A 13,877-nucleotide genomic window follows, 5' to 3' on the forward strand; every position below is an offset into this window, starting at 1 on the left:
GCTGATTGAAGAGATCCAGGGACATTAGCAAAAAGTGACAATAGAATGAAAGTGAAGAGATTAAAGAAATACTGATCAGAAACAGGAGTACCTTGAGATCTTTTAGTGTGATAATAAGCCCTCTTTTCTTTAAATTTATCATTTTGATGTTTTTAATGATATTAAAAAAGAAAAAGTTAAGATATATATTCAAGATATACAGTTTACTGACCAGGTAAATAAAATACATTTTATAAAAGATTTTTGTTTAAATTGTTGAGTTGAAAAATCTTATCACTTAAAATGAGAAAGTTGCTAGTAGAAAGCTTTCTTAACTGCACTAGACTAATTTTAGGGCCATCGTAGACTTATTTTTGTTAAAAGTTTCCTTCTGTTTATATAACATTCACTGTCTCAACTATTTTGAGACTATATTAATGATCCAGAAAACATGGTTGTTTATGATCACGATTTGATGTGTTTTTGAATTTCACATTTTCCAGAGCGAAAGCCAACTTATTAACATTCATGTAATATCATGACATTGCTAACTCTAGGGAAATGTTACTCTTTTCTGGAAAATGGCTTTAAGTTAGAGAGGAAACTTTAGTGGAAATTACAAAAGCATTTAACTTGCACAGGAAACATTTATTCTCCTGCTTTCCTAACTCTTCACACTTCAAAAAGAGATAGTGATTTGGGAGAAAGCTTAAAGTCTGTTCAAATAAGGGATTTTTTTTTTTTTTTTTTAAATCTCTCAGGTTAGAACTTCCACAGAGTTCTCTATTAGTAATTTGTAACAGTCAGTTCTTAGTCATTAATGTGTGCATATGGAAATGATGAAAACATGTTACTTATTCAGTGAATCCTTTGAGTTTAATGAAAGGAGGGACTTTAATACCATGTTTGAGGAGTGGCTTCTGCATCTGCCAAAGGACTTCTACCCTCCTTGTAGTAAACCAGGTGCTACTTACTCAGGAGTCATGTGACCTGTTGCTTTCCTTTGCTGACAAAGAAGTATCATGGCATGCATAGTGGAAGCTATTAGTATGGAAGTCAAGAAATGATTATTTTTGTCTGGTACTGCCATTAATTGTATAGTTTTGGATAAATTACTTATGCTCTTATACCATTCTGCAACCATGAAATGAGAGAGGTAGTTGGATTTGGATTAGATAAGGAGTCAGGGAAGAACACAGACTTTGCGATCAGAGTGAAAGTGAACTCATTTTCTTTCACTGACTAGTTAGAGTTTATATGAGGAATATATATATAATGCTCAAAGTATAATGTCTATCATAAGTGCTCAATAAGTCTTATGCATTATTTTTTATGGGATGAAGCTGGTTGCTTATTTTCAGACTTTAGTTTTCTTATCTTTAAAATGGGAATAAAGTCTCTACCGTACAGACTTGATATTGGGATTTAAATGAGCATAGTATATATAAAGTACATAGTGCAGTGTGGGATACAAATTATTAGTAAATATCGGTTACTTTTTCTTCACGAGGTTCCCTCTGGCACATTTGGTTTTGTTTTGTTTTTGTTTTAGTTTTTCAAACATTATGTAATTGGAGAGAAATCTGGACTACTTGGATACTTTAGAAAATGATCTTTAGGGTAAGGGGTTGTTAGGGGTCTGGCTGATTTACAGTAAAAATGCCAGAAAGTAAGGTGTTTAAATCTCAAAGAGAGGACTTTAAAGAGCTCATAGAGGACACAGTAAGAATTCTTATTTGTGCTAAGGAAGCATGATAGAGTGAAAACAAAAATGGATTGTGAATTGATCAGTTGATTCAACAAATTTCACAAGTATTTATTATGTACCTGTTATTTGCCAGGCACTGTTTTGATGTCTGGCATACAAGATCCCTGGCCTCAAGGAATTTACATTGGGGCAGGAGAAATGGGAAGATAGACACTAAATATGAGTAGTTGAAAGTACCAAGGGATTGAGAATCCTGGGGGTAAGATAGAATAGGTAGTGAATAGCTAGGTGAACATTGCCAAAATGTGCTCTGTGAACCAGTTCAAGGTCAGTTCAGATTAGTTTTTGTTTGTTCTGGTCTTCCATGAGATTAGAGCTGAAGTTATGAGTGTCTAGAAATTTTTATATCAATCTGATAAAGTAATGTTATGTCACTTGTGTCAAATAATAAAAATAATTGAGGCATATATTTTATATACCTCCTCTTTGTTTCACTTTTCAAGTAATTTATTTTCATTGTATTTACAAAAGTATTGATCTTTGATGGATTGGAAATAAAACATTAGTTATTTATCATTATTAATTTGCAAAGCACTGAGCTAGAATAATAACTAACATTATTGGTTCTTTAGTAAGCAGGTTGTAGAGAATTTAACTTCTTATGATTAATTCACTGTTAGGTGATTGTTTAACTTAATCAGCTTTAAAAAAAAAGTTGTTAATTACGTTATATTTTATGCTGGTCTAAATGATTTTAGGTTCTTTGATTTTCAAGTACTTTTATTTAAAGAGTTCGATGCATAAAGTAGGAAGAGAGAAGGACGACACATCTAACAAAATTAAAACTGGAAGGAATACAATACTTGGATGGTTTCCAATTCTGAGATTTTATGATCAGTGGCCAAATGTTCCTTACACAGTGTATATTATGTAGAATCATACCATATTATTTATATTTATTTGCCCCTGTTTCTCCTCCTGCTGCTGGTGGAGCACAGATTCTGAAAAGAGAATATTTGAGAAACTCTATTATTGCTTATCAAAGAAAACCTAGATATTTAGGATTAGAAGTCTACTAATTCCTGTTGATATATGATAACTTTATCTTTCCCCTAATTTAGAGCCCCATTGTTTTTATTGTGTAATAGAGATAGTTTAAGAACAGTGTTTTAAAACAGCTGAAAATAAGATTAAAAAATAAACATATTTTGGATAACCCCTAGTTAGCATATTAAGTACTTCTTTTCATTTTATTATCATTTTAGATATGCACTAACCTAGTTTCCAGACTTATTTGAAAATGAAATTTAATATATTTATACCCACTAAAATAAGTGGAAAGATAAAAGTGAAGATATAGAATTATTTATTAGTAGGTCATAAAGTAATTATTGAAAAAAATTTAAAGGACTTCGTAGACAGTGACTCAACTCTTGCTCAGTCATATCTGGCCATTAAAACCAGCACAAGAATGATTTAGGTTAAACAAGAATGTGCCACTGAAAAAATATGTTCTTGTGTAGATATTTGTAATTTACCATGTCTGAGTTTATAAAAAAACTTTAGTAATATTAACTAGTGGTAAATATGTGTAACAGTGGTACTTGAGGATGCATTAAGTCTTCTTATTTGGTGAAATGTAAAGCAGTGTGGTTCTAAGAACAAATGTATTTAATGATCATTTACTATTTAAGCTATTAGTTAAAATTTGAAAGTTGGCTGTGGAGTAGGATGAGGACAGCTTTTAGCTAATGTGAATTATAATTTGTATTTTTAATGATTGTTAAAAATAGCAATTCTTGGATTTATGTAATCATATTGATCTATACCACAGAAAAACTAAGGCTTTTGGATATCTCTGGGTGTTAGAAATATTTTTGGCATGGTGGAAGTAGAATTTCAGTTACATAAGAATTGTAAGTTGATTTTCTCTTATTACCTGGATTTGAATCATATTGATAAATACATAACTAGATATATTCTAGAACCAGTCAGTGCTTGTTGGGGAACGAATGGGGGAGGGTTTACTCAGCAGTATTCTCCTTTAGTTTGGTCATGAAATGAGGACTGCTTTATGTAAATTGTTCTTACTGGTGCCAGCTAGCTGTAACTGCAGTCTGGCTGTGCTAGGGCAGCAAATAATATGTGTCATGGATTTTCTGTTTGGAATGTATAAGAATTCAGCCTTTTGGACTGAAAGAACAGAGTTGATGCTTTAGAATAAGAGTACTGAGACCTCCACAACTGACAATATGTGCAATAATGAGAAGCTATAAGCCTTTAAAGCTTATAGTTCTGCTTTTATAGCTTTATGCCTATTGATACTATTGGGTAATATGTGGGAGGTACTTAACTGCACACAGTTGCTGCAGTCCTAATAGTTGGCAGAATAGAAAGCAGTACAAAAGAATTCTGATTCTAGGCATCTTCACTTGCAACAGTCCTTTGGAAGATGTACTTTGTGTGTTCTGTGAGCTTCATTGGCATACTGTCTGACGTTTTTTGGCTTTTGTGGTTAATGGGATGTTTGCTGCACAAACTATACAACAGATGTGAACCACTGTTTGAAAGGAATTTTAATATGTAGCCAATCTACTGTATGCCTGTTTTTTTTTTTTTTTTAATTTTTTATGAATATGAACCAAGCAAGGAATTTAGGCTCAAGAAGGCTGTTCTAGAAGTCTGCATTAGCTTTTAATGTTTATACAAATGAACTAAGTAGCAGTGGTTCACAGAAGAGGAAGCCCTTTTCACAATATCAAGCTACCCACAGGTAAGAGATTCAGGTCCTTTCTTTGTGACCACCCCCACTTCCCACCCTTGACCCCTCAGGCCTTATGTCTATCTCTCTCTCACCTTTGGGAAGTTTTTCTGTTTGGTTTTAATTTTAATCATACCAAGGTTAGTAGATTGTTTAATGTAAATTTCTCAGGAGATTTAGAATACCATATTTGGATTTGGTCTTTTAAAAAATGATTTTCACTTTTTATAATTTTCCTCAGGTTTGTATTGAAATGAACTAACGGGCTTCATATATGAACATTACTCATGCATACAATATGTTCATATTACATAGAAATCAGTTTTAGACCTCTTTTCATTATAGTCTTGTTACTGTGTTTTCAGTTGTAGTGACACCAACTGGTATACACAGAGAAATGACATTTTATGACCTTACTAACTATAAAGTTTTAGTGTAAATGTACCACTTTGAATTCATCATCAAAATCTGACTGCTTCTGTTTTCACAAATGGTTCATTGACATACATTAGACAGTGTGTATTTATGAACATAACATGGTCAAGTTTTCTAGTTCTCCCTTTATCCTTTCCATTTCCACATACTTAAATTTATCACCATTTTAACAAAGTGAATTTAAGTCTGAAACTAAAATGAATGTATTAGAAGTTTTATTTTAATATGTTTTAAGTTAGATGAAGGGTCACAAGAAGCAATTATTATCATTTATTATATTATTTTTTGTATACTTGAAAAATTGTATACAAAAAACCGTAATCTAATTTAAATAAAAATAAGGAACTATACAACATAAAGAATATATAACCATACTATAAAGGCATAAAGATTTATGTTTATAAAGAAATGCAAGTATGTGTGTCTGCTAATATCAGTATGGCCAATGATAAAATGTATTACTGATTGATATATTTGGGGCGATGAGGGTGAGTAGGTGACACAGCAATGGGTGATAATGAGGCTAGTTTAGAGAAGTAAGGGAGGAAAGGGATGGTATTAGGAAGTTGTTTGCTCTTTGCCTTCCTCTCTAGAAGTTGAACAGCAGGATCTTTCTGCAACCTAGAAGTGTTAGTTTTAGATGGGGCTTCCAGCTCTCTAGACTCTCTGAAAGGCCATTGGTCATTTATTACTACATAGTCGGGTACTTAAAAGCTAGAGGCCAGCTAGAGTGTGGATGAAAGCCACACACTCATGCATCAGGGGGACAACCTATTTCTTTTTGTCTTTTGACAGTGTTGCTTAGGTTTTGTTTGTGGGTATGTGTTTCATCTCAGTAAACAGCTTCACTAGGATTAGAGAAATGGTTATAGTAGAAAGATACCAATTTTGCTTTATGTGCTGCAGGTTATTGGATTGGGAGAAGGGCTTCTCTTGTGGAGAACACACATCTCTGAAACATTTGGGAAGTTTTGACACTTCTCTAGAGTAATTAATTGGGAAAATGTTAGATTAGGAGAATAGTCGAGGCCGACTGAGGGGGTTTTATTTATAGGTAAAGAGGCAAGGGAGTTAGACCAAAACAGAGGAATTTATTGAATGTAGTTCAATAAATATTCAGTTGGGGGTCATAGCAAAGTACATGGAAGAGTATTTTCTATATAGACAAATAACCCTAAAGAGAAGCATGTAAGACAGTAATAAATGTCTTGAGGATAAAGATGTGTAATCTTTGAGACTATTGGAGTCGAGTGTGAATGATTCAAAAGTCTGGGATAAACTTTGAGTTTTTAGTTTTTGTGTTCCTCTTAGGTAACAAAATTTATTAGCAAACAATGTAGAATACTAAAATCTTGGAAGTGGAATAGACCTAAGTGATCAAGTAACATCACACTTCTCACAGGAATCTTCTGTTTATTATTCCTGACAAGTAATTATCTAGTTTCTGCTTCAACATTTCTAATGACAGAAGGGAGAGTCTCTAATTTCATAAGGCAATTCCTTTTTTTTTGGGGGGGGGGGGCATCTGAACAAATCAACATTTGTTGATTTTGAGGTGGTATTGGCCTTTCATTTTTTTGTTTCTGTGCCCGTCTATTTGTCCATCTGTCTGTCTATCTGCCTGCCTACCTGCCTACCTGCCCGTTTCTCTCTGTATTTCTTTTACATGATAGATCCAATGCTATTTAAAGAAAGCCATTAGAATTCACCTGTGTTTTCTAGGCTAAATATCCTCTATTTTCCCAACTACTCCTCATACAACACGTTGTTCTAGGTCATTCTTTGGCCTGATCATCCTGTTTTGTCCTACTGTTTTTTGAGTCCCTCTTTATCTGGGACACTCAGAAATAAATGTAATAGTAAAAAATGTCTCTCTTCCCTTAGGCAGTGTGCTTCGGGTCTGCAGTTTAACTTTGTTTTGACATTTCTGGCAGCCACCTAACACTGATGAAATTTATTGATAAGTTCCATAAGTTCAAATCCCTCAGTATTTTTCACACACACCTTTGATAACCGTTAATATACCTGGATATTTGAACCATTGTTTCAATGTATTGTAATGCTTTATATTTGTAGTTACATGTTTTCTTATAATTTCTTATATTGTTTATTATATTTTCTTTCGATATTCCTTGATATATTTTCCACTTTTTAATGGTTTTTTCAAAGAACTGGCTGTTGGTTTTATGGATGGTTGCTGTTTTATTGAGTTTTCTCTCATAATTTTCTGTTTTTATTGTAATACTTTTCCTCCTTTACTAACATTTTTGAGTTTGTGGTTTTTTTTTATTAATATGTGCATTTAAGGCTGTCATTTCCTTAATGATTTCCTCCTTAATCCAAAAGAGTTTTTACTCTTTTAAATTTATAAGGAGATCCTTTTCCTCTCATTTCATTGTTGCTCATCTAACTTTGTTATCTTATGGCCAGAGAATGTGGCCTTGTGTGATTTTTTTTTTTTGTCTTTGAATTTATTAATATTTCCTTGTCACTGCATATGTGATCAATATTGTGTGTCAGATGTGTTCATGGGAAATGCATGTTCTAGGTTTGATGGACATACAGTTCTAGCTTTCTATTTTTTTAGCATGTTGATTAAGAAATGCATTGTTTATACTGCTTTCATTTTCTTCATCTGTAGATTGGTGTGTTTAGCCCTGATTGTGGATTTATTAATTTCTTCCTGAATTTTTTAACCCTGTTTTTGCTTTATATGATTTGAAGTGATACAATTTAGTAGATTGTACCTTTTATCTATAGGAAATATATTTTTTTTGTCCAATTACATGATTTTCTATTTGAATTCCTTTTTTCATGTTAAATAGTGTATTGTTTTTCTGTCCTTTAAATTTTTAACCTTTCTGTGCTATTTTGTTATGGGGTGTGTCTCTTGTTTTATAATGCATATCTGATATTTTTGTCACTTTACCCAGTTTGAAACCTGATACTTTTTTTAGGCTGACAATTTTATTTTTGCCCTACATTTCACAACCCATATATCTGTTAACTCCCATCTTATGGTTATCTGAGATTTTAATTCCAGAATATTTATTTTGAAGGTGATGGATCTTCAATTTCAGCCAGCCCATGAGTTTTACTTGTTTTTTGGAGCATTGATGTTTCCTTTTGGAGCATTCCTCCAATTTCTTAGGGTCTTTTGCTGTCTTGTATCTGTACTATATCTTTGTGTAATTATTTTAGCAAGGGTTTGTTTCTTCAGTCTTTGCTCAGAAATAACATCTTTATTTCTCTATCCTGTTGATTGCTAGTTTTTCTGGCAGTAGAATTCGAGGCTAAAAATAACTTTTCCCCTGAACTTTGAGGATATTCTCTTGTTTATTTTAGCATTCAGTATTGTTGATGACAAGTCTGATGTCAGTTTAATTCTTTTTCCTTTGTGGTTAAACGATTTTTTTACTCTAAGTTATTAGTATTTCTTCATTGGTTTTCTGAAATCTTAACCCAGTATGTCTAGGTGTTAGTTTTTTTTGCTTGTTTTAATTTAGTCTGTTTTTGTTATTAGTAGCCCTGTTCTAGGGAAAAAGTATGTATATATTTTTAAATTTAACTCTGAATTGGTTTTTCTTATTTTCTTTTCTTCTCAGTTCTTATTTTCCTAAAACTCATCTTCAGTGAAAGTTGTTGCTTCTGGGTGTGTTCTCTATCTCTCTTAGCTTTTCTGTTTTCCTTTGTATAGTATTTTGAGAGAGCATTTGGTTTTGATTAACTGTGTCTCACTTTAGCTGTGTCCATGAAGCTCATGATTTGAATTTCTAATATTTAAAATTAATTTCCTCTTATATCAACTTGGGTACAGTACACTTTCAGGATATTTAATGTACTATTTTGGAATGTTTTCTGTTCATTCTGGCAATTAACTAGTTTTTGCTTGTGGGGTTTGGCACCTATTTGTGATTATATTCATTTTTGTATCTGAGATTTACTGTTTTACTTTGCATCAGTGCCGAATTAAGTGATTGTGAGGGGTTGGGAAGTGATACTTGTACTTGCTGCTCATGGGAAATGCTGGGAATTTATCTTTTGGATATTAGCCTCCCTTCTCTGTCTCTTCTGGGGTTTAATGTCTGGGTGGGTCAACTAATCACATTTATAAATGCCACTGCTGCCCTGGCTTATCATTAGCGTGGAAGAGATGGGGAAAAGTGGAGCTAGTTTAACCGCCAACATACAAATTGCATGAATGTGTTTTCATTGTGAAAATTGGAACTGGCACATCTAGGTGAAACTCTGTATTTCTGTTCTCTTGTCTTTCTCCGTGTGAACTGCTATAAACTAGTTTGGCATTTATTCTTCCAGACTTTAAAATATCACTTGCATTCCTATATAAATACTTAGAAATATATTTTTTTGTGTTTTAACACAATGACATATAAAACCTGGAAAATATTGACTACTTACATACCTAAGTACTTTCTATTTTATTATCCCATTTAACCCCTGTAACATTTTTAGGAGGAGAGGCATCATGAACCATTTCAGTTTCATAGTTGAGGATACTGAGGAAAAGAGGGGATATATTATCTTGAACAGGTAACTTAGTTGGGAAACGATAGTACCAGTATTCAAAAAGGTATGTCTGGCTCCAGCTTTTGCAGCACAAAAGTACTAAGAATTCTGCAGCTGCTTTGTGGTACACTTTATATTCATGCCCATGAAAGAAATCTACCACATTCTTCTTAACCTTTTTCGTGTTCTTAGTGTGGATGCTCCACAGCATTTTTTTTAAACCTATTTTCTTAGTGATGGATGTTATATTTGTTTGTATTTAAAAAAATTTTTTTTTTAATGTTTATTTATTTTTGAGACTGAGAAAGAGCATGAACGGAGGAGGGTCAGAGAGAGGGAGACACAGAATCTGAAGCAGGCTCCAGGCTCTGAGCTGTCAGCACAAAGCCCGACGCGGGGCTCGAACTCACGGACTGTGAGATCATGACCTGAGCTGAAGTCAGATGCTTAACCGACTGAGCCACCCAGGCGCCCCAGTTTGTGTGTTCGTTTTTTTTTTTTTTTTTTTTTTTTTAATTTAAAGTCTGTAAATTCCTTTACTTAAGGAATTTCACTTGTGATTCCTTCCACTGTCAGGCACCTAAGTTCCTCCAGTGTCCGAATTATCATCTTCACATTGTCTTTTTAAAAAGAACTTTTTGTTCTATGAACAGTCATTGTTGTCATTTTGTCTACAATTCTCTTGGTTGGGCTTCTTCGATCTCCCCCTGAATATGGACATACTTCAAAAATTCCCCACTTGTAATTTTTGGGATCCAGCTGCTTTAAGCAGTTTTACTTTAGAGCCTCATTTAGGGTCAGAGTAGATGGATCTGCCTGGTTCTCCATTTCAGACACCCTCTAAACATGAATAAGTTCAAATCATGTTCACCCCTGAACTATCACACCCTAGAATTGTACAGATTATTAGGATACACCAATACTTTTAAACCCGGACGTTGTATTCTCAAATGAAAACACCTAAAAAAAGAAGGCATCTTTGTTTCAAGTCAACATTAATATTAGAATACTAATTCAGTATGGCTGAGAGTTCCCTTCTATCATATGGTTTTAGTAATTCTGTAGTCCTGGAACCAACCTTCATGTTTATCAATACCCTCATTACTTTTATCTTTTTTAGGTATCATGTTCCTTCTTACCTGTATCAAAACTCATACTTGAACAATGAGTTCTGGATTGCAAGAGAGAATTTATTTTTGTCTTAGTCTAAGTCTTTGTCCACAAACTAAACAAAAACAATTTGTATTTTTGCTATTTTGGTTCACTAGTAGGTATCATGATAACATTCCTTTTTAAAATATTTTAGTTTATCTTAAGATAGGTTTCTCAGAATATCTCTGGTGTGTCAAAATGATGCACAGTTCTTGCCTATTTGCCTTTAAAAATGGTTATGACAATGATGTCCTCTACCAGCCGTGTATTGAGACTACTCACTGCTGTATATTATTGCTAAATATAGTTGCCAATCACATGTGTAAAAATGTGTTTTCTTTTTGTTTAGTGTTTCTGTGATTATTAAGTTTAATAATAAGTTTCTCTGATTATTAAGTTTAACTTTTTTCTTATGTTTGGTTTTTTATGAATTGCCTGTTTATGATTTTTAATTTTTATTTTGAATTGTCGTTTTTATTCAGTAATAGGTGTTCTTTTTTATTCTGGATACTAATTCCATATCTTTGTGCTTTTTAGTTTTCAAGTATTCCTCAGAATTTGTGGTTACTTGTAGTGCTTTCTGTGCCTTTGAAAATTTTTGTGATTTCGTATCTAGTTTGTTATTGTACTGATATGCTCAACTGCTATTTTTTTTTCTTCAAAATTTTAAAATTTACATTCTAGTTAGCTGACATGCAGTGCAATATTGGTTTCTGGAGTAGAATTCGGTGGTTCATCACTTACTCAACTGCTATTTTGACCCATTTTCAACCATTTATTTCAAAGTCTATTCATTTCCCTGTTAATTTCTGATGTTGTCTCTATCAGATATTTTATTGCTTGTGTCTGTCTTCTAGATAATTTATTGCACTCACCTTTTAATACTTACGATAATAATTACTGCTTTGTCATATGCTCTCACATCTGAGAAGGCAAGCATCATTTTTTCTTTTGACTTTCAGTTTTTTTCCTATTTTGCCTTTTTTTTTGCAGATTAATTTCACAAGGTTGTTGTGCTATAAAAGTAACTAGATGGCATTTTAGCTAGAATTACTTCTAGTAAGTTTTATCCAGGAATAATTGATATTTTTCTACAAGTCTTATATCCAATGTAGCTCTAATATTTCATGTATTTTCTACCTCTGTGAATTTTTTCACATATGTCATTGTTTCTGGATACCTTTTTCTTGTGATTCTGAAATAAATGTTTTCTTCATTGTATCTTCTGTGTGCTCTTACTAACTTTGGTGTGATTTCTAGAACAGTATTGAGTGTGTTATCACACTTTGTTTTTGCCTTGAATGGAAATACCTGTGGTGTTTTACCGCTAAATATAAAGTTTCAAGTAGCCTTTATGAATGTAAGGAGCAGTCTTTATGTCCTTAATTTTTATTTTTATCAGTGAATGGGTGTTGAAACATATTAAGTGACATTTCATTATCTGTTGAAAAATGATAGTTAATTTTTGTAACCATTTTGGGTTGTGAATAAATTTTTAAATATGCTTAATTTTTTAATTATTAGAGGTGCTTAAAATTGGAAAACCGTGAAGTTTGGGGCAATAAAAATTATCTCTTAGCAGTTAACCAGGCATATGAGGATAAAAGAATTTGATGAAATTGTATAGTTTCTTATCTCCTGGCCTTAAAGACCCAACATAGAAAGTCTCAGTCATGTCCCATAGACTGTTCTTCTAGTTTCTCCAAGGAATGTTCTTTACACAATATATTTATTTATTAGGTCATTTGTTACACCATCAAGAGTGACATGGCTAATCATATTTCTTCTGTTCTCTAGTAGAATAACTTCAGAGTCTTTGTTTCAACATGAGAAAGATTAAAAAAAAATTGAGGAGAGAATTATAGTAAATATTTGGAAATGCCAAAATGAAGTCCCTGATCTGAGTTTGTGAATCTTTTAAAAGAGCTTTGTGATTTACTCTATTTATTATTGTATTTCTTTGGAATTTTTCTTTCTTTTTCTTTCCTTTTCTTCTTCATTTTGTAAATTCTGGAGGCTCTAGGCTCTGATAAATATTTTCATATGGCAGAGGGCCAGATTTCAATAGCTCTGAACTCAGTATGTTCCTGTTGCTTAGCAACTACTTGTGAAGTCTTGTGGATGTAACTGAATTATAAATAGGGTTATGAGCAGAAGTGCAATTGCAATTGAAATTGTAAAGAAAGGCATACTCTTTCTGTTTCCCAGCTGAAATTTGAGTGATTCTTTATGCAGAGTCAGTTTTTAGAAATCTGGTTTATAAAAATTAAGAGTACTAACCCTATCAGGAAGACTTAATAAGGGCTGTGTAGAGGTCTTGTTTATAATGACACATTTGAAATCATGTTTTTGATTATTAAGAATAAACAGTCTGTTTTGGAGAGATGGCAGTTAATGGAAAGTAGAGAACTTTTAGTTTTCATGGGCATTCATGTAGAAAGACATCCATGCATTATATTACTGCCTGTATATCTCTTCCACATTTATATTAGAATCTACATGCAGTAACACTTTAATCTATGCTATGTTTTTGTATTTTTTAAAATCACATTGTTCTTTAGAGTATTTTAAAATCGTTCTATAATAGTGACCACTTAGGCATTTGATAAAGATTGAATACATGAAAAAAAAACCAATGTATTTTTATTTTTTCTCAGAAGAACAGTGCATTTTGGAGTGCAATTTATCACAATTTTATTTAAGAATCAAAACTTAAAGGATTCTGGGGCACCTGGGTGGCTCAGTTGGTTAAGCCTCTGACTTGGGCTCAGGTCATGATCTATTGGTTTATTGGGTTTGAGCCCCGCATTGGGCTCTGTGCTGACAGCTCAGAGCCTGGAGCCTGCTTTGAATTCTGATTCTGTGTCTCCCTCTCTCTCTGCCCCTCCTCCCGCTCCCGCTCTGTCTCTCTCTCTCTCTCTCTCTTGAAAATAAACATTTAAAAAAAGAAAAAAAACCTTAAAGGATCTTTTCAGGTCTCCTAATTTAATTTCTATTTATTCTAGATAGAAAACTTTAGAACTAAAGATTTTATTAAATGATATACCTAAGCCAATAGCCCCCTGCATATCTGCGTTGTGTTTTTGTGCATCAGTCTCTTAATTGATGCATAATCTACCAGCTCTTTTTTTTGCACTCATATTTCATTAGTTTACACAAAATTTAATTGTATTCTATAGCTTATAATAAAAACCTACAACAGAATACAGTAACAAGCACAACCAATATGAACGGGTTTATTTAGATGAGAGCAGAATAACATAAGATCTCAGTGTATTTGTGGTTACCAGTCAGTATGTTTATTGAATGGGTAGA

At 32.9% G+C, this 13,877-nt stretch overlaps 1 protein-coding gene and 1 non-coding gene across 5 annotated transcripts in view; one reads left to right on the forward strand and one right to left on the reverse strand.

Annotated features, from left to right (window-relative positions):
* The window catches only part of ATF7IP (activating transcription factor 7 interacting protein), a 120,729-nt gene that overhangs the window by 20,927 nt on the left and 85,925 nt on the right, over nucleotides 1-13,877 (forward strand). Inside the window, exon 1 of one of the 4 annotated variants that reach the window (XM_060658311.3) lies at nucleotides 2,979-4,460. The exons of the other annotated variants lie outside the window; for them this stretch is intronic. The gene's annotated coding sequence lies outside the window, so the exon portion shown is untranslated. Of the gene's footprint in view, nucleotides 1-2,978; nucleotides 4,461-13,877 lie in introns of those variants that run through there. 4 annotated transcript variants of the gene reach the window in all.
* On the reverse strand, nucleotides 10,535-10,650 carry LOC132660493 (small nucleolar RNA SNORA40). The gene has a single exon (XR_009601833.1). It is a non-coding gene; the product is annotated as a small nucleolar RNA SNORA40 (small nucleolar RNA).

Source organism: Panthera onca, chromosome B4, assembly GCF_046562875.1.
Source record: "Panthera onca isolate mPanOnc1 chromosome B4, mPanOnc1 haplotype 2, whole genome shotgun sequence".
NCBI lineage: Eukaryota > Metazoa > Chordata > Mammalia > Carnivora > Felidae > Panthera > Panthera onca.